A 23,630-nucleotide genomic window follows, 5' to 3' on the forward strand; every position below is an offset into this window, starting at 1 on the left:
GCTCTCTGTGTATGCACACAATGTGGTGTCTGTTTCCAGCTGCTCTCCCTCTCCTGTGATGGGCTCTGTCACAGGAAAATAAGCCATTCTTCCTTAAGTTGCTTTTAGTTGTAGTATTTTAATCATAGAAAAAAATTAATGGCATTTGTTTAATAAAAATTAAATTAGATTATTTAGGAATAAATTTAAGTAAGGAGACATGAAAATGAAACAGGGAACACTGTAAAAACACTGCTGAGAGAAATTTAAGACAACTAAGTAAATGGAAAGGTTCCATGTTTGTTGGTTAGAAAAGTTAATATTGTTGACATCTAATTTCATTCTCACACTGACCTATAGATTCAATGCAACTCTATAGCGTTCTAACACCTGGCCACAAATGGAGATGCTGGTTCTAAGGTTCGTGTAAATGCTAGGGAACATTGAGTAGACAAAAACACAACCAAGTTGGAAGGCACCCTTCTCAAGTTCAGAAATGACTAAAAAACTATAGAACCCCAACCTGCTTGGTGGTAGGCAAGGCATAAGGAAATAGGACCCAGGGTCCACAATCATATGTCTATGGCCAATAATCTTACCAAAGTGCCAAGGTCACCGGGTGGGTGTGAAGGTCCATTTTGACCTGTCAATGTGACAGGTTTTAGAATCACCATGCAAACAGTTTCTGGGTATGGGTGTGAGGGGTTTTCTAGACTCGGTTAACTGAAGTGGGCAGACTCATCCTAAGTGTGGGCAGCTCTGCTCTGTGGTCTGGAGTACTGGACTGGATAAGAAGCAGAGAGTGGGCTGTGTATTCATGGCTCTCTGTGTCTTGATTACAGGTGAAATTTGACAAGTTGCCTCAAAGCTCCCGAGCACAGGACTTTCTTGCTGTGATGATGTAATGATGTAACGACGATATAAAACTGTGATGAGCAGTAAGCTAAAAGAAATCCTTCCTCCTTCACACAGCCTCTGCCGGATACTCTGTTATAGTAACAAGATCAGTAACCAAGGCGAGGGCGAATGGCATCTCTTTATCAAATGCTGCTGGAATAACTGGAGACCCACAGACCAAAGACAACGGGCCCTTGCTCCACGGCATGTACAGAAACTAACTCAAAGTGGGCAAACAAACAAATAAAAACTAACAAAATAACCAAACCCCCAGAGACAAAATATAGGAGCTAAAACTGTAAAACTCTGAGAAGAAAACATAGGAGCAAGTCTTCTGCCCTCGTGGTATCTCAGGTGCAATGCCAAAGGCACAAACCGTTAAAGAACACAATATAAAAGTCGTACTTAATCAAAATTCAAACCTTTCCGCTGGGCTTGGTGACATGTATCGACAATTGCAGCATCCTGGAGACTGAGGCAGGAGCATCAAGAGTTCAGGACAGCCTAGGTTGCCTGAGAGGCCCGGGGCTTACACATGAAAAGCTTTCATACATCAAAGAATTCCATTAAGTAAATGAATAGGCATCAGCAAGATGGCAAGTGTGTGCAAAGGTCCTCTAAACCTGAGGACCTGAGTCCCATCTCTGGGGCCCACAGGTAGACAGACTTGATTTGCACAGGCTATCATCCTCTGACCTACACACACACACACACACACACACACACACACACACACACACACACTAAAAATGTAAAAAGCACCTTAAAAGGAAGATGAATACACACTTTACAAGATTGAGATGGTAAATTTCCGAGTCATATATCCAAAAAGGTATCGTGTCTATAACATTTAGGGAATATTTACAACTTTACAGCAAAGGTGCTCCTAGTAAAAGTGGGCAAAGGGGGCCGGAGAGATGCTCAACTCCCAGCAGCCACAGACAGGCTCAACCGTCCGTAACTCTAGTCCCAGGGCAACCAACACCCTCTTCCAGCCTCCATGGGTACTGTACACTCCTGGTGCATATACACACAGGCACAATTCCCATACACACTTTTACATTCTTTAATATTTAAAGGGAAATATGGCATAGGATTCAGTCATCATCCGAAGAAGACATATAACAGTTAAATCCCCCGAGAGTGCGAGCCGATGTCCAGCTCTGGCTGCTGTGCAGACACTCTGATTTTATCCCTTTTGTGAGTCATTTTTTCTGAGGGGGGAGGGGAGTGGGCTTGGCTGGTCAAAGGAATTTTTTTTTGTTTCCCCTTTAAGTCTGTTAATTTTATTAGAAGTCTTGGAATTGGCTGCTCTAGGTCATGGTCCCTGGCACCCAGCATGCCTTTCAGGTAGATTTATATCTTTGGTTTCAAGAGCCTCTCCCTGCACTCTATTTTAAGTATTATGTTTCACTGTTTGGCTTTTATTCTTTAGGAATTCTAATTATGTGTATGTTGGCTCCCTTCTGTCCCTTTTTTCCTGTATCTGTAATTTCCACTGGAATTAAAGACAGCCATTGTCTTCACTCTGCCCATTGGATGTCCTTCCCGATCCCTTGCCTGTTACCATTGCTCTGCTCTGGCTAAGCGCTTCCAACTGCGCCCCGCCCCGTAGCTGCCTTTCTTTTATCTGTCCTCACATCTCGCCGTACAGCCCCCTGCCTCCGCCCCCCACCCTGCTTTGTCTTGCTTTCCTTAACTGTGCTTCTGTTTCTGCTTTGTGGCTCTCCCTCATGGAAGCTTTTTCAGACTGCTTTTTGTTTGTTTGTTTGTTTGTTTGTTTTCCCACCGATCGCCAGTTGCTTGGAATTTTCATCTAATTCATGACAACATGAATCCTGGTCAGTGTTTTCCATCTGGTAGGCTCATTGGCCCTTCCCACCCATTTGCTTTAGTGTGCTTGTCTTTAGTCTATGCTAATTCACTTTAGAAAGGTACATGCCTGTGAGTTGTGTGTTCACAGCTCTGGTTGAAGGAAGCTCTAAGATATATCAGGTGTGTGCAATACGCATGAAGGCCAGAAGAGGGAGCTAGGTCCCCTGGCACTAGAGTTACAGATGGCTGTGAGCCCCCATGTGGGTGCTAGAAAGTGAACCCAGGTCCTCTGCAAGAGCAGCCTACGTGTTGTGGGATCTGTTGCTGGGGGCTTTTGTGCTTCTTTTTTCTGTATCCTTGAGTCTCACCTTACCTTCCAAAGTGAGTTTCCTCCATCCCCCGCTGGTGCTCACAGATCTGTAGCGTGTGACATAACCAATGGATCTGGACTACTGTGTTACAGCAGGGAACACTGACCTTGGGAAATTTTGTCCCCAAAGACTTGTAGCAATGTCTAGTCATTTCTTGTTTGCTACAGTTTGGGGTAGGGGCTCACACTGCTGGTCTCTAGTGGATAGAACACAACCATATCAGTTACTTTTCTTATCGTTGTAACAAAACCCTCAACAAAAGGCAGTTCGAGGAAGGGAGGGCTTGTTTGGGCTCCTGGTTTGATGGTGTCTAGTCCATCCTTGTGGAGATGACTTGGCAGTGGGAGTTTGAGACAGACAGAGGGTCACATGTCATCTGCTGCCAGGGATAAGCTCACTTTCTTCTTTGCCTCTTTTTATTCAGTCCAAGGGCCCAGCCCTTGGGATGGTGCCACCCACATTCAGGGTGGGTCTTCATCTCTGCAAACGCCCCCATAGACACTTTCAGAGGTGTGTCTCCTAGGTGACTCCAAATGCCGTCAAGTAACCCATGGAGATGCACTTCATACTTCCATCTTGCTAAACCACCTACAGTGCATGGGACCCCACCCCCAGCCCCTGGAACTATAGAAATCAAAATGCCAGGAATGCGGAAGCCAGAGCTGCTGGTGAGTAACTGCCCAGCCATAGGCCTGTTCGCTGGAGGGTTTTTATGTTTGTTTTTGTTTTAATTGGCCGCTCCTGGGCTAGCTTGCTATAATCTCTGCCCTTCATTCTCTGCCCCAAATAATTACCCGTGTGCATAATAATTCCATCATCATGTCTTTCTGGTGAGCTCTCGTTTGCTCCAGTCTTTCTGTGCTTGAGTCTCGGGCTTACAGGATGGAACTTGCGTTTGTCGTTCTGTTTACTTTTGTGCATTTTGCTCTTCCAGGAAATGAAGAAGGAATTAGCTTCTAGCTGCTTCCGCATTTTTACCAAAACCTCTGGAGGGCTGTTTAAACCTAAGATTTCAGTTTAAGATGTTTCCATTTAACCAAGGAATTTGAACGGAGACTTCGGACTCACTGAGAGCCTTCAGGGTTAGGAATTCTCTGGGAATGGCTTTGCCCTCAGTTCTGTATTGAGATCTCTATGTAGAGTGCACAGGAGTCGCCTCTTAGTTCATCGCTGGGCTGTCAGTGGAGATCCCTAGAGACCTAGCTTCTTATAAGGCCTGGGGACTTCTGTTAGTGCCCAAGGGCTCTGGCTGGTGGCTGCAGTGACCCCATCTCAGTCAGTCCATGAGAAACAAAGCTAAGGTTTATATTATGTAGCAGATGTCCTCCGAGAAGTAAGTGTTTGGGAACCAGATGGATAAAGCTGGAGCGTGACAGCTCCAAGGTATGGTCGGGGGAAGGTTTTTATCATAGATATGAAGGGGAATACAGCCAGAGGTATGTGGAGGAGTCCAGAGCAGAGAGGGAAAGTGGTATACTAAAGATGACCAACAGACTGCATGGGCCATGGGAGGAGAGGAAGAAAAGAGGGCAAGGGATAAAGACAGAGAGTCTGTGAGCCAAGAGAGGAAGCCAAAAACAAGAGAGGGGATCAAGAGAGCACATAGCTAAAATGTCGGGGTTATAAGAAAATGAGAAGATGGGGGGGAGGGAAGCTCATGGACTAGAGAAGTTTAGGGTAGGGGCGGGTGAGAAGAGCTGAGAAGAACGGCTGGTAGCTGTGATACTGGAGGCTGGAGGGCAGCATGCACTTTGGTAGTCTAATAGACACCATAGATAGCCATTTGTCCCGAGTTTCTTTTGGACCCAGACAGTGGGTACCCACCCTACCCCCACTCGGGTTTCTGCTTTCATTTAGCCTTTGGCTTTTGTTTTGGAGTGTTCCATAGCCATTGGCTAATTTTGTAAATCCTCAGTTCAGCCAGCATTTTGCGTGGCGTTCGGCATGATGGTCAGACAACGCATCTCCTGCTCTATGCATCTCCTGCTCTATGCAGCCCCTGTGTCCCATCCCTTCCCAGCCAGTGTCCTAATCTTCAAGGTGAGTGGTGTGCGGGTTAGTCCAGTGACATATGTAAATGACTCAGAACAGTGCTTGCTTAATAGAAAGTCAAAGCTGAATTTTGAGCCACTTGTGGCTACCTTTCCCTGTGTCGGGAGAGAAAGCGAGAGCGAGCAAGCGAGCTCTGGTCCTTGAGACTCAGCCAAACCCACCCCAACGGCCTTACCAGTTCCATTTCTGTCCGAGCCAGCTTCGTACTTCCCTGTCATAGGTTGTGGAGCAGGTCCCTTGGCTGTACAGGCATTCACAGTTTCCACTTCTTGTTTCCTCCCTCTCTGGAGTAGGGCCAGAAGTAATGTTAACACTTCTCTCTGTCAGCACCCTGCAGGACTGTTGGAAACACAACTGTCCACACAGAAGCTAAGCCTGCCAGGCCTCTCTCTGTCTCTCTGTCTCTGTCTCTGTCTCTGTCTCTCTGCCCTCTCTCCCTCCCCTCTCTCCAAATAAGGATGAGAAGAAGTTGTGTTTATGAATAGCTTTTAATTTTTAAATAAGTCCAGATTTTTTTTAAAAGTCCATAAAGGTGCTATAAAGAACACGTATGCATCCTTACATCATGGCTCCAAATGTCTACTTGCTTGCTGTGTATCCACATAGCTACCTCCCCTACCGTGTACCCATTGCTATTCCTAGGTCACTGGAGAGGTCACCCCTCAGTGTGTATTCCTAAAACCAAGGACATTTTCTTTCATATCCACATACGAGTCAGGAGATTAGCATAAATATAACACCACAAGCTAGCTGCTCCACTCATGTTCTTGTATAGAAAACACTATTTTTTCCTGGCCCAGGACCACATGATCACTGAGCTGCCAGATGTCTGATCTAGAACAATCACCTCTGTGATCTCTGAGGAGTATGAAGCAGTCACGTGGTAGAATGGGCTCACACTGGAGGGTGTCTAGTATTCCAGTCACCGTTAAACTTTGGTGCATATTGGAACTAGACACAGTTAGATTTTGTGTGTGTGTGTGTGTGTGTGTGTGTATTTGGTAACAACTCAGAAGAGCTGCCCTATCCTTCCTGAAGCAGGAAGTGCGGGAAGCTGCTTCATCCAACGCTGATACAGGAGGCTTTAACCTCTCTCTCAGCTATGTGGTCTTTTGGGGTTTGCTACTCTGAAGTCAAGATGTTATCCATTGTAATTAATAAGCATTCTGGGGGACTATATAAAGATCCTCTTCAGAGTCAGTCACCTCGTGCAGGGAGAGTGCTGTGGGCGAGCAGGAGCTGCAGGGAATACAGACTGAATGCAGACCACCAAGGCACTGCTTGGTTCTCCAGTTCTGACGGACTCCTGTACCAGGTATTTAACCAGGCCTGTGTCTTGTCTGCCTCCTTCTTGAGTGTACCAGAGGCCCCATCTTTTGTTTTGTTTTGTTTTTTTCGAGACAGGGTTTCTCTGTGTAGCCCTGGCTATCCTGGACCTCACTCTGTAGACCAGGCTAGCCTTGAACTCAGAAATCCTCCTGCCTCTGCCTCCCAAGTGCTGGGATTAAAGGTGTGTGCCACCACTGCCTGGCTCAGAGGCCCCATCTTAACAGCCTGCTCCCTCTCCAGGTGGCCAGATGGGAACTCCAGACCACTGGTGTTATTTCCAGGAACACTGACACAGCAGCCGAGTTTATTGGTGCTGGGGCCACCACAGTTGGTGTGGCTGAATCAGGATCTGGCATGGGCACTGTGTTTGGTAGTTTGATGATCAGCTATGCTAGGAACCCGTCTCTCAAGCAGCAGGTCTTCTCCTGTGCCATCCTGGGGTTTATCCTGTCTGAGGTCGTGGGATGCTTCTGTTTGACGGTCGCTCGCCTTCTTCATCCTCTTCACCGTGTGAGGCTCCCTGGGGTCACCCAGCCGTCCCTGCTGCTTTGACTCCATGCCAGTGCTGCTGCTGGAGTGCGGTGAGCTTTACCATTAATCAGCGTTTCCGGAAAAAAAGAAAGAAAGAAAAAAAAAAGAAAGAAAAACCGATGCTAAAGAGTCTGTTCCCCTCAGACTTACCCTATGGTTCCAGCATCCACCAACAATTCCCACTTATCAGTTCTTTCTATGAAGTTTGCTAATCAGAGATTTAAACTGTGTGTATGTGTGGGTGTCTGCATGAGTTTATATGCACAGCATGTGTAAATGTACCACCGAAGACCAGAAGAAGGCCGCAGACTCCCTGGAGCTGGAGTTAAAGACAGTTATGAACCACCGGGCATGGGTGCTAGGAGCCAAACCCAGGTCCTTTGCAAGAGAAACAAGTGTTAGTACCCCCTGTGCCATCTCTCCAGTCCCGAGTCAGTGCCCTTATAAAAGCTTCACGTGCTTCCTCTGTGTACTTGTTGCCGTGAAGACTGCTCTTCCCCACAGCCCATTTGATTATTTGCATATTTGCTTATTTATATCACTATGGACTCGTGGTTCATGATTTATTTAATGTATTATTGTTTCTATTATTTATATGTGTGCGTGCTTATATGATGTGTTTATATGAGAGTGAAGTGTGGATTGTGCATGGGCACATGCATCACTATATGTCAGAGGATACCTTTATGGAGCTAATTTTCGACTTCTTGCTTTATGTGGGTTCTAGGAATTGAAATCAGGTCACTGGGTTTGCAGAACAAGAGCCTTTACCCATGTGCTTTCTTACTGGCCTTTCTACTGTAGTTTCAGGGACAAAATCTTTCACTAAGCCTGGAGCTCACTGATTCTGCTAGTCTGACTGGCCAGCAAGCCTCTGCCTCTCCAGTGTAGGATTTTTACTCTGGATCTGAAAGCAGGCCCTCACCATTGGGCGGCAAACATTCTACCAACAGAGATATCTCTGCACTTCCGTATTGCTTATCTCAAAGCTTAAGTCGGGCTTGGTTAGTGGGAGTCCACTGACACTTCCCTTCCTTCCTGTGCCAGTGATTAGAGTCTGTGCTGCGCCTCCCTAACTGCAAGTGCTCACTCCTGGCAAAGCACTTAACACCCATCCAGCAGATGAGCACTTACCTATAAAGCGCCAGCAATGCTGCAGCTGGCAGAGTGTTCTGCAGGAAATAACCGAGCTGTGCATAGGAAGTCCTCAGAGCACCAGGAGTGTTTATCACTCATTTAACACGTGAGTGCCAGGCTCTGCTCTAAATGCTTACACTTATCAATCCATTACGCTGAACCTGTGCAGTAACTAGCATTATTTCTATATGTCAAAGGGGAAATAGGCTTAGGGGCTGGAGAGATTGGGTCAGCACTTGAGAGTGCATACTGATCATGCAGAAGACTCGAGTTTGGTTCCCAGCACACATATCAGGTGGCTCAGAACCTCCTGAATCTCCAGCTCCAGGGGGATCTGATACACTCTTCCGTGGTCACCTGCATACACACAGACACAGAAAGACACACACACATACAAACACACACAGAGACAGACACACAGAGAGACAGACACACAGACTCACAGACACACACAGACAAACAGACACACACAGACACACACACACAGACACACACATACACACACAAGACACATACACAGACACACAAAGACACAAATACAGACACACACACAGACACAGAGATACACAGACACAGACACAGACACAGACACACACACACACACACACACACACACACACACACACACACACACACACCTTTGTAAAAGAAATAGGCCAAGAGTAAGGAAATGTCTTGTACAAGGTCTCACCAACAATGGTCAGTGGATCAAGGCTTTAACCCAGGTCTGTTTGCTCTAGTGGTTGATTATGACCAAAACGTGACAGAAATTTCTACACTGATGGAAGAGAGGTGAATGGATTGAGACCAGCATGGATGCTATAATCCAGAGTATAGGGTGTGAAGGTCCAGACCCCACAGCAGCTCCTGAATGTCATCTCAGCTGTTGACATTGTCACAATATGTCTCCATCATCTATTACCCATAACTGTATAGTCTGTCTCCATGCTGCCTCCTACCCATCCCTCTACCACGCCCCCTTGACTAGGCAGCTTCACTCTACTGATGGCCTGGGGGGCAGTCCTCCTCTTCCCGTGCTCCTAATACTTGACCCCTGGACTGATGGCAATGACTTTGACCACTGGTCCTCTCCTTAGCAGTTAGCATTGCTGTAGTTCCATAGTTATTCCCAGGGTTGCTCAGCTCCTGTCTAGTGGACTTGGAGGTCTGTGAAAACAGACAGCATGTCTGCTAATGATTTTTTGAAGCTCTTGGGTCTGAGTGCTCACTAGATACTCACTGTATGTGCAAGTCACCAGCCTTTTGCTTTCTCTTCTATCTAACACTATTCTGTCCCAAGAGTCCCCTACCAGAGGCATTCAACTTTAAAGGATAGTGTAGTGATGCCTCAGAGAAGGGAAGGGCCTCGTCCCAAACCCTACCCTAGCCAAGTGTATCAGTGAGGTCCAATGTGGTTTTCAGCTCAGATGTATGCACTGTGCTCCACGCTCTCCTTCACCCAAGTGTGCACATCCTTGGCTCCACGACAAAGTGCTGGGATTCTGGCAATCCATACTGGGGGACTTAGGTGGCAAACAGTTCATAGGAAACACAGCCTCTTGTGTCCCGATCCTTGCTTTTGAGGTTCATGAGATTGGTTATTGTTGGTGATTCATACTCAGCAGCATGCTTGGCTGCCTCGCCCCGTGGCTAACTAACCTGTGGAAACACCTTCCACCTTCAGGGAAGGCCAAACCCACCTGTAATGGAGATTAGAAGACAGACTCTAGGGATCAAGTCATTTGCCACGACTGACCAGATTGACCAATATAGAACCTGATATGTGTCCATATCAGGTTTACCACCACAGGAACACAAGTGACTAAACATTAACAGGTAAAGGCTCCTTATACCCTGAGCAGGGAGCCGGAGCCAGTGGGGAAAATCCAGGGCCATTTCTCTATATCAGAGTCATTGAATGTGCTGGTGAGCTGCAGAGCCTTTGATCTGACAGGTCTTAGTTCCTTTTCTGTTGCTGTGATAAAATGCCTAGACACGGTCAACTTACAGGAGGAAGGGTTTATTTCGAGTGCCGGTCAAGAATGATGCAATTCCTTATGAAGAAAACATGGCAGTGGGGTCAGGAGCCTGGCTGGTCACATTGCATCCACACTCAGGAGGCAGAGAGTGCGGTCAGGCTATAAGCCTCAAGGACACCCTAGTGACTTACCTCCTTTAAGGAAGCTCTACCTTCTAGAGCTTCCACAACCTCCCCACACAGTGACACCATCTGGAGGCTAAGTGTTCAAACATATGAGCCACTTAACATTCAGACCACAACCACACTCCACTAATGCTAAATCCTAACCTCTATAATGAATTCTTTTGTTTCTTATAAAATCTAATCTGCAAAGCCGGGCATGGTGGCGTATGCCTTTAATCCCAGCACTCGGGAGGCAGAGGCAGGCAGATTTCTGAGTTTGAGGCTAGCCTGGTCTACAAAGTAAGTTCCAGGACAGCCAGGGCTACACAGAGAAACCCTGTCTCGAAAAAAAAAATCTAATCTGAAGTATTACTTGTATGATATTAGACCTTAACATCCAACCTCTTAGAGGAAAGGCCATGTAGTAAACCTGGCATGAGCCCAGCCGGTGCCAAGGGTACTGGGGACACTTTTCATCTCAGGCAGCTGGGAACATGTATAATGTTTTGTGCATGGCATGACATGGGGTAGTTCTAACATGAGTGCATTCCATTTATGGATTCCATATGCATATGCCAGATATTTTTAGACACAGATACTCTGTTCTTCAGTTGGGTTTTGATGTGTAGACTAGAAAAGAAACCTCAGTATGTGTGTGTGATAATAATTTCCAAGAGATAATCTTAATGAAACTCTATGCTCTTAACAGTCTAAAAAATTACTTTTGTCTTTCCTTGACCCCTTGAAGTAGGGCAATTCAATTGCATTTGATATTAACGGGAACTCTCAGACTAAGAAAAAGGAGAGAGAGGCAAACTTAATGAAATTGAAAAGGATGCAGAGCCCAAGGTGTCTCTGGAGATGCTGGAGGAAGATATTTCATTTTCTCTTAAAGAATGAGGTCTTGGGGTTAGGGAGATGGCCCAGTGGGAAGGAGAACTTACTATGCAAGATGAGGCTCTGGGCTCAAGTCCTCAGCACCCACGTACAACGCCAATACAATACAGTGTGTGTGTGTGTGTGTGTGTGTGTGTGTGTGTGTGTGTGTGTGTATGTGTGTGAGTGTGCGCAGGTTCCTGCAACTCAAGCACTGGGGAGTGGAGACAGGAGGGTCCTTAGTGCGTGCTGGCCAGTCAGTCTAGCTGAAACAGAGCTTTCAGTACAGTGAGTGACCTGTATCAAAAATACAGTAGATAGCCTCAGAGGAAGACACCTGACATCTTGTTCTGGCCTTCATAGGCATGCATGGGCAGATGCTTGAGCCCACTTACTTATGCACGTGCAACACACACACACACACACACACACACACACACACACACACAAGCACATGGGAATATGCTACAGAGGTCTCTGGAAACTTGAGGACAGGTTCTCTAGGATAACTCACCCCTGCCTCCATAATTCTTTGTTCTGGAAATTGAGGGCTGGGCCTCCTGCATTCTGGACAAGCACTATAAAAGTGTGCTATACTCTGTAGTCAATGAGGTGTTACTTTATTCACTAAACGAACCTCCTTCCACCCCAAAACTGAACTTGGTTTTTCTGCAGTGGATATACAAGGTCCTGGTAACACAGGAAAGTTGAACAAGCCAAAGTTCTAGGATACAGAACTGACACTTGGCAGAATGCACACTCCTGGGAGGCACAGCTCTGATTCTCCTGTTCACTGCGGGGCCCAGCATTGAGAACAGTGCCTGGCACCTGGGGAAGGGTCAGGATAGACTTGTAGAATGACTATCCTAAGATTTCTCAGGGTGAAGCTAAGCAGAGACCTCTCTCCATCTCAGGATGTACATCTGTGAACTCAGAGAGACTCACACAGATGCTGACTTCTTGGGCAGACCAAACACTGGGCGAGTGTGCTATGGATGCCGCTAGTCCAGTGTTGGCAGGGGTGGTGTCTTCCGGAGGGCACTGGGGGAAAATAAATCTGTCCTGTGCCTCTTTCCTAGCTTCTAATGGTGGCCAGGAATTGATGGCAGTGCTTGGTACATAGACACAGCACTCCTATTTCCATCTCCATCTGATCTCCTTTTATTTGTATCTTCTGGTTTTCCCTCCTCCTCCTCCTCCTCCTCCTCCTCCTCCTCCTCCTCTTGGTACTAAGGTTTGAAGCCAGACCCTCTGCATGCTCGCCAAGCACTTTCCCGGTGTGCTATGCTCTGTAGCCTCTTTTCACACAAGCCAAGGAGGTGGCTCGGTGGACAGAGTGCCTGCTTTGCAAGCATGAAAACTTGAGCTCAGATTCTCAGCACCCATGTAAAAATGTGGGCTTGGTGACAAGTGCCTGCAGTGTTGAGGGATGGAGAGGTGGATCCTGGGCAGTTCTCTGGCCAGCAAGTGTAGCCAAGATGGTAAGCCCCAGGTTTGGTGGAAGGCCCTATCCAAACTATCAGACGGTGGCTCAGCAGGCAAAAGAGCTTGCCAGCAAGTCTAACAAGCTGAGTTTGATTACCAGCCCCACATGGTAAAAGGAGAGAACCAGTTCTTACAAATTGTCCTCTGACGTACACCCCCCATGACCTTGAAAAGAGACCATTGCCCTTGACTTTAGCACAATCAAATCTTTTGCTCTGCACCCTAATCACATTTTTAAAGAGCTACATTCCCCCCAATTCATAGTCAGTTACAGGTGAACATACCCCTTTAGGGGAGAGGTACAATTCAACCCCAGTGCTTCCTTACAAAATACTCCCAAGGTCTATCTCAGCTCCCTTGCTCAAACACTGATCTGTGAGATCTGTAGGCCATCCACCATGTCCTAAGCAGCCCTGCAGAGAATCTGGGTGGCAGACACAAAAGCCTGTGGGCCAACATTCTACAGATGCACTGTAGGCATCCTACAGATCCAGCTAGGCCCAGCCAACTGCTGCCCCTGCTCTGACCATAGCCTCAAGTGAGGCTCTGAGCCAGGGCTCCTGGCCTAGCAGCCCCCAAGCCCCGGCACTGAGAGACTGGAAGGTGATACATGCTTGGGTTTTAAACCGTTACATTTGTTATGATGCCCTAGATTATAAACCAAGATTTTTGTACTTGGTGGTAAAAACACTTGCAAATGTTGGCATGATTTGGGAATTGCACTGTGGGCAGATGTTGGGAAGGCATATCTCCATAAGACTTCTGTGGAGTGAAGAAAACCCCAAGACTCACCAGATATCCAGGAAGTTTCACAGGACTCCAGCCAAAATAGCAGTGCTTGGTCTTAGTAGGACAGATGAGGAAAGAAATAAAAAAGAATGACTCTGGCCCTCAAACATTTTACAGAGAGCTGATCAAGACAATGATTGATTGGTGCCCATGTGTGGCTCTGACAGAAGTGGGACAGTGACTCAGGGTAGCTATAGGTACAGCTCTGCCCTGGGAAACTGCTTCCTGAGAGGAGTAATACTGGATCCTCAGGAGTCTGCTTCTATAATGTAGGCTGTGTCATCGCTGTTCAGTGATTTCTGTCTCCCATTCACCTTTTTTTTTCTTAATTAAGATTTATTATTTTATGTATGGGTACACTGTAGCTCTCTTCAGACACACCAAAAGAGGGCATTGGATCCTATTACAGATGGTTGTAATCCACCATGTGGTTGCTGGGAATTGAACTCAGGTCCTCTGGAAGAGCAGTAGGTGCTCTTAACCACTGAACCATCTCTTCAGCCCTCCCATTCCCCTTTTTTGAACAGTAGTTTCGGAAGGTGATTTTCTTTGCTAGACTCATAGGTTGCTTGTCTCAGCAGTTCTTGGGTCTAAGATGGAGAAGGAATGTATTCAAGCATCCATACTTGGGTACCTACCGCAGGAGCATCATCTGTAGCTCCTGCGGTAATGGGATTCTGACCTTCAAGCTGGTGTTGTAGTAGGACAAGACTTTGGCAGGGGAGGGAGTGAGGGTGGTATATCATATGTATAGATAATCAGAAATAGGAGCCGACTGTAATAGCCAGCCCCTAACATGTAATCTTCATCTTCCAGCATCAACATCTTTGCATAGCTTCCCTTTCACAGTGTCCAAATAAGTCAGAAAAAAACCATCTGGAGCTCATCGGTGGAACATGAAGAAGTCATTGTCTAAGCAATGGCAAGAGACATGCAGGGAGTAGAGGAAGATCCGCATCCATTTTGTCAGTGCCTCAAGGGTGGGAAAGAATGAGTGAGAGGCGATGCTCCAAGAGTCACATAGCTGAAATGTTTCCAGAATTGATGGAAGATAGCAATTTACGGACCCCAAATCCTGAATAATTCTAAACAAAACATATAAAAAGAGCAAATATATACCTAGACATTTAACAATACAGAAACCACTGCAAAAGAACACAATCAGCCAGGAGGAAAGTCAGGTGACCTGATCTTCAAAGGAGCAGCAGGCTGTGGCTGGCTCCCCAGCTATGCTAGAGCTGGGGAATCCCTGAGTGCTTCCCTAAGGTTTGAAGTGGGACACAGATGTTCCAGAATAGCACCTCCTCTGAGAAGATTGCTTGGAACCATCAGAGCCAAATCCTCTAAAGTTTGGAAAAAGGACAGACAGACAAAAGCACGATGTTTATTGAGAAACAGAAAATGCTGGGAAGAACTCAAAGCCTATCAACAGCAAGAGGAGCTGTGACACCTCGCATCATGGAGGACAGGGAAGACCTCTGTACTGTCCCCTAGAAGGAATTCTGAGGTATAGTAACTTTAAAAGGCACATACAGCCTGTTACCTTCCATCTGAGACCATGAATGTGATATATATATATATTATTTTTTACAGTTCAAAAAAGTACAAACCATAATTTTTTTTTGGAAAAAAACCTGGGGTTGGATATGAGACCAGTGGGAAAGGAGAGTTGTTTGTGGAGATTAGACTGTCTGAACACAATTGTTTTGTGCATTTGACCTGGAAGTATGTAATATCTTACATAATTATAAAGCTGAAAACATTTAAATTTTACTTTATTTAATGTATGTGAGGGGGAGAGAATGTATGTATGCATGTATGTATGTATGTATGTATGTATATATGTGCACCATATGCATGCAATGACTGGAGTATGAAGAGGGCATTGGATTCCCTGAAACTAGAGTTACAGGTTGTTGTGAGCCACCCTGTGACCCAAAACTGGGTCCTCGGCAAGAGCATACACGTTACCTGCTGAGCCATCTCTCTAGCCCCTAAAACTAAAGTTAAGAATGTATCCTTAGCATTAAAAGTGAAGTAAATGGATCCAGGTATATACCAAGTTGGTGCCATATCAGCACAGCAAGGAATTACTTCACATGCCCGTCATACAGTGGTTATTTCATACCTAGGAAGTTTGCAGAGGAATAAAGGGCAGCCCTAGCAACAGTGTCAAAAACAAGACCTCACCCTGGCACTGTCTATAGTAATCATGCTGTCAGGGTTGGAGCCAGCTTTGGTGTCCTGAGAGAGTTGTGTGTGTTGTATGTTCAGGTGTGGGTCAGGGTGAACTGGGACGAGTCAGGGAGAACTAGGGCACAGCATTCAAGGTTCTCAGGCACACACTCTTTGGGGAAGTGACCCATCCTTCAGTCTGTGCCCAGTGAGCTGCACCTGCTCTATGTAGGATAAAGGCAACAAACTCATCAGAGTTGCCAAGAACCATTTTCCTTGGTGTGGGAGAGTGATTGAGAAGATTCAGTAAGAATCTTGGATTCCCAAACTTGAATCTGAATTACAGCGTGGGAACCTGAGACTTGCCTTCTCAGGATGAGTGCATTTGTATAAATAAGAATACAGAGGTTCCTAGCTCTGGGCACTGGAAAGGCCAGGGACAATGACTAACTCGGTGATAAGAAGCAGCCCCAGCTCCTGTCTGTGGTCTTTAAATACTGTTTACCATTATCAGTTACCATGGGAATTTGTAGAAGTGTGTGGGTGAGCCTGGGACGATGTCTTTCTCCAGAAAGCTATGAAGCATCATGAGAGTCAGTCAGAAAGACTCAAGGGCAGCTTGTGTAAGCCCCTCCGGTCATGGGATGGAGGGGCAGTTAGAGCACCCGCAAGGACACCGTGGACTGAAACACATCAGATAGGCTCAATTCCACAAGCTCATGATGACTCTAGGAATAACCATTAGCTGGAAGGCAGCAAGGAACAAACTACCCTTGAAAATGCTAGATAGAGGGAAACAGTTGTCTATGTAAACCATGCAGCAGGGGCAGCAAAAGATTTGATGAGGAAAGGTTTCCCTTCATAGAAGTTTTTGGTCTTTGTTTTTATTGAGACAGAGTTTCCATGTGTGGACCAGGGTGAGCTGGAGCTGATGATCTGCCCACATCAGCCTTTCAAGGGTTGGCATCACAACATGCTGGGCATGCTGTTAATGCCCCACTCTAATGAAGGTCTTGGCAGTGGCCTTCAGTCTGAGTTCAGTCCAGAGGGAGCATGCTTCCCGATAGAAAACACCATATCACCTTTGCAATAGTCTTGCCAAAGAATCAGACTTGAATTTAAACAGATTGGAATCTGTCAATGCAGAACTAAAGAGCACATGAAACCACAAGCAGGGTACAGTCAGCACAACCCTGACTGTCACTTCAATAAATGACAGTGACAAATGCAAAGGGGGGAAATGGAAGAGAAAATCTACAGAAACGTAAGCAATAGATTAGCCAGCAACAGTATAGAAAGCCTTCCCACTTTAATCAAGTAAGTCCCAAGAAAAGCAACGGCACTGGGGAACCGTGGACGCTGGCGAGATTAGTGACGCCGGAATGAGTCACTGCTGTTGTTTCTTCTTTCCTGGTAGACACTGAAGTTCTGTTTAAAGACAGAGTCCTTGTTTTTAAAGAGAGAGCATTTGCAGGTGAAGCGGAAGGCTGCTTGGTGTTTGCTGAGCAATTCATCTTGAGGGGATGCAGCAGTGGGTGTGGAGAACAGCGCTGGCTGACCCTGGGTTCAGGTTGTTGCTGGAATGCATACAGCGTGTGGGTGTTCTTTCAGTTTGTTTTCTTCTGTTTATGTGGACAAGTTTCATAATAAGAAGGCTGAATAGAATGAATCAAGGAGAAGCTTTCAAACACTCTCTTGTACTCAAGGATGACAGGGAACCTCCGGCCAAAGGAACATGCATAATCTTAGATGGATATCCTAGGATCAGAAATGACAAAAGGAGGAGTGGCACCTGCCTGGAATTCCTGCACCCTAGACGTGGAGGCAGGAAGATCAGATGGGTCATCCCCAGCCACCCAGAGAGTTTGAGGTCAGCTTAAGCTACACGAGACTGCTTTGAAAAACTAAAGCAAGCAGAAACAAGGAGATGAAGAAAATTTAAATCCAGATAAACACTGACTACATAAATCATTATATACTACCTCTGAACTCTTTGGATGGTCACACAAACAAGCAAATGGCATGTAACTGGGAAATTGACAAAAGGGAGTTTAAATAGCTCAGGTCCTTGTGTGGCCTAGTGTAGAATTAGAGATTGAAATTGCACTAGGCTCCGGCAAGTTTAGGATTCATAACACAGCTTCCAGGGTAACAATTTCAAGAATACACAAAGTATATATGAGTCCAGTGCTAATGACGGGGAAGGAAAATGGAAGATGTGACTTGAGAGATGAGCCAGCAGTTAGGAGCACTGGCTTGCTCTTGCAGAGGACCCAGTATGGTTCCCAGCACTCACAGACAGCTCACAATTGTCTCTGCTACTCCAGCTTCTGGGAATCTCTGGTCTGTGTGCACCAGACACACATGTGGCATATATATATTTCTGGTCTGTGTGCACCACACACCACAGATGCACGCACAAATGAATAGAAAGAAATTGGGAGAAATGCAAGTATACACCTCTTCTTGTCATCAAGGGCAATAACTAACTAACTAAATAAGCATCAATGGCTAGACTAAGCAGAAAACGCAACATCATGTGGTAGATATGGACCAAATTATATGGGTAAATTAAATAAAAATTGACAGAGTAATTAATTAAATAGTAGATAAAGTCAAAATAGATTTCAAATATCAAACTCTACACTCTTTAGAAGGGATGAATCTAAAACAATGGCTCTCAACCTTCCTAAAGCCATGGCCTTTCAATGTAGTTCCTCGAGTTGTTTCAACCCCCAACCATAAAATTACTTCTGTTGCTACTTCATAACTGTAATTTTGCTACTGTTATGAAACATTATGTGTATACCTCTGTTTTCCAATGGTCTTAGACCACCTCTGTGGAAGGGTTGTTCAACTCCCAACGAGTCACAATCCACAGGTTGAGAACTGCTGCTCTAAAATGTAAAGTCACTTTGAAAGATTGAAAAGCTTAGTGCATGCAAATACACAATAGTAAAATAACAGGGCAATGATATTAATGTTAAACAATCAGATTCAAGACAGAAATATGGATAGAAATAAGAGGGACATGGGAGAATGCTAAACATAAAAATGTTTAAGTTACAGTTATACAGCGCGCGCGCGCGCACACACACACACACACACACACACACACACACACACGTGAACGCATTTGGCCGTTGGGCATGTTCCTCAGAACATGTATGAGACAACTTGTGGGAAACAACCCTTTTCTCCTACAATGTGAGTCCCAGGAATCAAACTCATGTCACCAAGGCAGGCCTGGCAATAGGTGCTCTTAACCAGCTAAGCCATCTTACCAGTTCAAAGTGTACTAAACCTTTTGATTCATGGGGTCTGGGTGGGGCTAGGAGGAAAGAGGCTGTGCTCAGCAGAGCCAATAGGCTTGATGTCTGCCAGTCTGGTTGATTTCTTTGCTAGATCTGGGTCTGCTCTCCCAGTTATTGAATACAGGATAAATACACCTCTCCCATGTCACATTTCATCCTAAGGAGGTTTGTTGTTGTCTCAGTGAGTGAACGGTGAGGGTGTTGTAATCTGGACAGCTGACATCAGAATAGAAGCCCTCAATCAGGTTAGCTCTGTGTTCACAAATTCCCTAGCAATGGGTAAGTGACTTGACGTAGATTAAGTCCCTCAACCTCTCAGTGATCCTGTGAGGTGGATTCTATTTCTTGTTCCCATTTCAAGACATGAAAACCAGGTCAAGAGCAAGTGGAGGAACTAGTTCAAGGTCAGAGGACCAGAGAGGGACCAGGCAGGATCAAGGTCCAAGCCCCCTGGCTCTGCAGGATGGCACTGCCTGGCACACACTTAGGATGTGTAAGAGGCAGACTTCAGGGCTGTGCTCACAATTTATGATTCTGAAAAGATATCTCCTATCAGTTTATGAAAAAGTCATACTGAAGAGCAGTCAGCCTGAAAGAGCAAAGGCAGTTCTGGGGGAAATGGAGACATCTTTATTCAAGATACTAGTATTTATTGAAGATGTAGCAATGTTTAAGCACCGTGCTTTGCAGAGGAGGGGAAGCAGATGGGGGACTGAGAGGAGAACCTGGAAACAGATGTGCACAAGTATGGGAGGATTGGATAGACAGACAAGCATTGTAGATGGGGTGGAAGATGGGCAGTATACTCTGTCCTACTGGGAAGAAGTGTCTATCCAGATGAAACAACACAAACGCAAGTTGCTACCTACCTATCACATTTGGTTCTATGTTCCAGGCAGATTTAAAACATTTGTGGGTCCCAGGAGCTGGCTTGTGGTTAAAATGTTCCACACAAGTGTGGGCACTGTGGTTCTGATCCCCAGAAGTCCCTGTAATTGGGTAATAGGATGGGCTGTGTGTAATTCCAACCCCAGAAGGTGGAGACAGGGATCCTCAGAGCAATACGGATGAGATCTGGGTTTGGCTGAGGGACCCTACCTCAGTGTGTATGCTGCAAAAGCAAACGGGACATCATTCCTGACATCCAAGCTGGGCCTCTACAGACACAGCGTACACATTTGCACCCCAACACATGCAAAACCTGAGTTTGCACTCTCGAGCATGCGCTTACTTGCATGTGTGCACATGCACTCGCACACACACACACACAAGTATACACATATGCACGTGAACACCATACACATGAAAATGGAAAAAGAAAAGAACATTTTCAGACAATAACAACATATCTTTTTATTTTGACTTGTGCATCACACTAGAACACAATCCATAAAGCCTCTCTATTTGAGAAAGACATTATATGCCAGATAACAAGATCTATCACAGATGCAGAGATACACTGGGAACTTATAAATCACTCCCAGAATGGCTACAGCCATCTCTCAACCAGGAAGAAAACTGGGTAAGGGAACTGAACAGCTTACAGAAGGCCCCAGTGCAGGGCATGCAAACAGCAGTTACATTTGTAGCATAAGGAGGCCCTCCAGGCCAGCCTTCCCAGAGACAGGCCTCCAACTCCATGCATTTTATTGGTCTGCCTTGCTGACAATATGCCGCAGTGTACTAGTATAGGAACACACCTTCAACACTTCATATCGTTCCGTTTAGCAAAATTGACCAAGTCAAATCACACATGCTGGTGGGTGTGGAAATGGTCACAGGGTGCGATCCAGATTTCTACTACTGGGATCCGTGTGTGTGTGTGTGTGTGTGTGTGTGTGTGTGTGTAAAATGTGAAGAAGCAGGATAATTGCACATGACAGAAGTAACAAAACAAAATACCCAGAGCACAAGGGTAAAGCCAGGCCATGTCCTGCCTTCACCGTATCTCTGTGGCATCCTTAGGTAACAGCATGTTGTGATAATTGTGTAACAGGAGCTAAACAGTCCTTAAAATGAATAAAGTCACTGTACAGGTACATGGTCCAGGCTCGCACTGTATTTTGAGTGTTAAAGCCAAACATCAAACAGAGGCTTAGAGTGAAATCTAGATGCTGAGGACCACAGAACAGTCTGCTTATGAATACACAGGCTGGGACTGGTTGTGGTATGTGATTGTGTCTGGGAAGAAGATGCATGGGGTTAAAAAACAATTTTTCAACTGTGTTTCTATAGCACAGGAGGAATGGCTCAGTTAGTAAAGTGCTTGCCGTATAGGCACCAGGAGCTGACTTCCACCCCAGCACCCATGTGAAAAAGCTAGCATAGGGGCACCATGTGCTTGTAATCATAGCATCAAGGAGCCAGAGATGTGCAGGTCCCTGGAGTCAATGGCCCATCAGCCTAGACTGCTAGGGTAGCTCCAGAAAGGTGAGAGACATTGTCTCAAAAATACCAGGTTGAATAGTGTCTGAGGATCTACACACAAGGTTGGACCACACACACATGTTCATGTGCACCTGCCTCATGTGTGTACCATACAAACATGCACACACATACACACAAAAAAGAAAGAAGAGGATTGAAACAAATCTGGTGAAGTGTTAAATTCTCATAATTCAGGTGGTGGGGACAGACAGAGGCAAGTGGCTTCTGAGTTTGAACTGATTTGGGATTAGAAGCAAGAAGCAATGTTTAAGGTGGAAGAATTATCCGCTGTCTGATGCTCTTCTAGCGTGGAGGCATTGTGTGGTGTCATATCCAACTCTCGCCATCAATCTTGGAACTCTACCACAGTCACCTCTGAATGCTTGGCCTCTCCTAGTTGCTTGGAAGCTGCTTAGATCCATTTCAGGAAGAGAAAGATGCTCCCTGAAGTGAGCCACCCCCCAGCCAGTGGCAGATGTCAGGGAGAGGCCTTGCTGTTAGCCTGCCTGGGCTGAAGGCAATGGGTGGTGTTTGGAAGGCCCTTGTTTGTGCCTGACTTGTCTCAGCAGACTTCACAAAAGACAGAGGCTGCCAACTTGGAGGCTGTTCTGACCCATCCCAACCTAAGCCGGCATTAAGAGCAAATCTGTCTTCCCACAAAAGTCTGATGCACTTTGGAGATAACTGGAGGACAGCCACAGGTAGATTGATTGACTGCCTGTGCCAGAGATGAGCCCAGGCTGGAAGGACATCTGCACATTGATGATCTCTGTGTGTGTGTGTGTGTGTGTGTGTGTGTGTGTGTGTGTGTGTGTGTGTGATTGGTGCCTGATCATCACCCAGCAGCATCTAGCCCATTCACATCACTGAGAAGCCATCTCCACCATCCATCTCAGACATTCCCCATCCTGTAAAGTTGAAACTCTGTCATTAAGCACTGCCTCCCATTGCACCACCCACCAGCTCCTAGGACCATAACTGCCATTCTGCTCTCTGTCTCCATGAGTTTGATTACACCAGGAACAGTCATAACCATTCCTTACATGCCTGGCTTCTTTCACTTAGCACAATGTCTTGAACATTTATACACCTGGTTGTAGAGAGAATAACTTATGTATTGAATGGATCCATCACCCATCAATTAAAAAAATCTATGGCCTGTAGGAAAGGGTAGAATAGAAAGTGGGATGGTGAGAAGCTTGAAGCAATCCCTCTAAAATCAGGGACTAGACAAGGCTGTCCACTTTCTCCATACCTATTCAACATAGTACTTGAAGTCCTAGCCAGAGCAATTCGACAACAAAAGGAGATCAAAGGGATACAAATTGGAAAAGATGAAGTCAAAATATCACTTTTTGCAGATGATATGATAGTATATATAAGTGACCCTAAAAATTCCACCAGAGAACTCCTAAGCCTGATAAACAGCTTCGGTGAAGTAGCTGGATATAAAATTAACTCAAACAAATCAATGGCCTTTCTCTACACAAAGAATAAACAGGCTGAGAAAGAAATTAGGGAAACAACACCCTTCTCAATAGTCACAAATAATATAAAATATCTTGGCGTGACTCTAACTAAGGAAGTGAAAGATCTGTATAATAAAAACTTCAAGTCTCTGAAGAAAGAAATTATAGAAGATCTCAGAAGATGGAAAGATCTCCCATGCTCATGGATTGGCAGGATCAATATTTTAAAAATGGCTATCTTGCCAAAAGCAATCTACAGATTCAATGCAATCCCCATCAAAATTCCAACTCAATTCTTCAACGAATTAGAAAGTGCAATCTGCAAATTCATCTGGAATAACAAAAAACCTAGGATAGCAAAAACTCTTCTCAAGGATAAAAGAACCTCTGGTGGAATCACCATGCCGGACCTAAAGCTTTACTACAGAGCAATTGTGATAAAAACGGCGTGGTACTGGTATAGTGACAGACAAATAGACCAATGGAATAGAATTGAAGACCCAGATATGAACCCACACACCTACGGTCACTTGATCTTCGACAAGGGAGCTAAAACCATCCAGTGGAAGAAAGACAGCATTTTCAACAAATGGTGCTGGCACAACTGGTTGTTAACATGTAGAAGAATGCGAATCGATCCATTCCTATCTCCTTGTACTAAGGTCAAGTCTAAGTGGATCAAGGAACTTCACATAAAACCAGAGACACTGAAACTTATAGAGGAGAAAGTGGGGAAAAGCCTTGAAGATATGGGCACAGGGGAAAAATTCTTGAATAGAACAGCAATGGCTTGTGCTGTAAGATCGAGAATTGACAAGTGGGACCTCATGAAACTACAAAG

The 23,630-nt window shown here is 45.5% G+C and overlaps 1 pseudogene; it reads left to right on the plus strand.

Annotated features, from left to right (window-relative positions):
• The first annotated feature begins 6,373 nt into the window (after positions 1 to 6,373).
• On the plus strand, positions 6,374 to 6,957 carry LOC110306674 (ATP synthase F(0) complex subunit C1, mitochondrial pseudogene; annotated as a pseudogene).
• The last annotated feature ends 16,673 nt before the right edge of the window (positions 6,958 to 23,630 follow it).

This window comes from Mus caroli, unplaced genomic scaffold (assembly GCF_978045245.1).
Source record: "Mus caroli unplaced genomic scaffold, Mus_caroli_1 scaffold_2, whole genome shotgun sequence".
NCBI classification, from domain to species: Eukaryota; Metazoa; Chordata; class Mammalia; order Rodentia; family Muridae; genus Mus; species Mus caroli.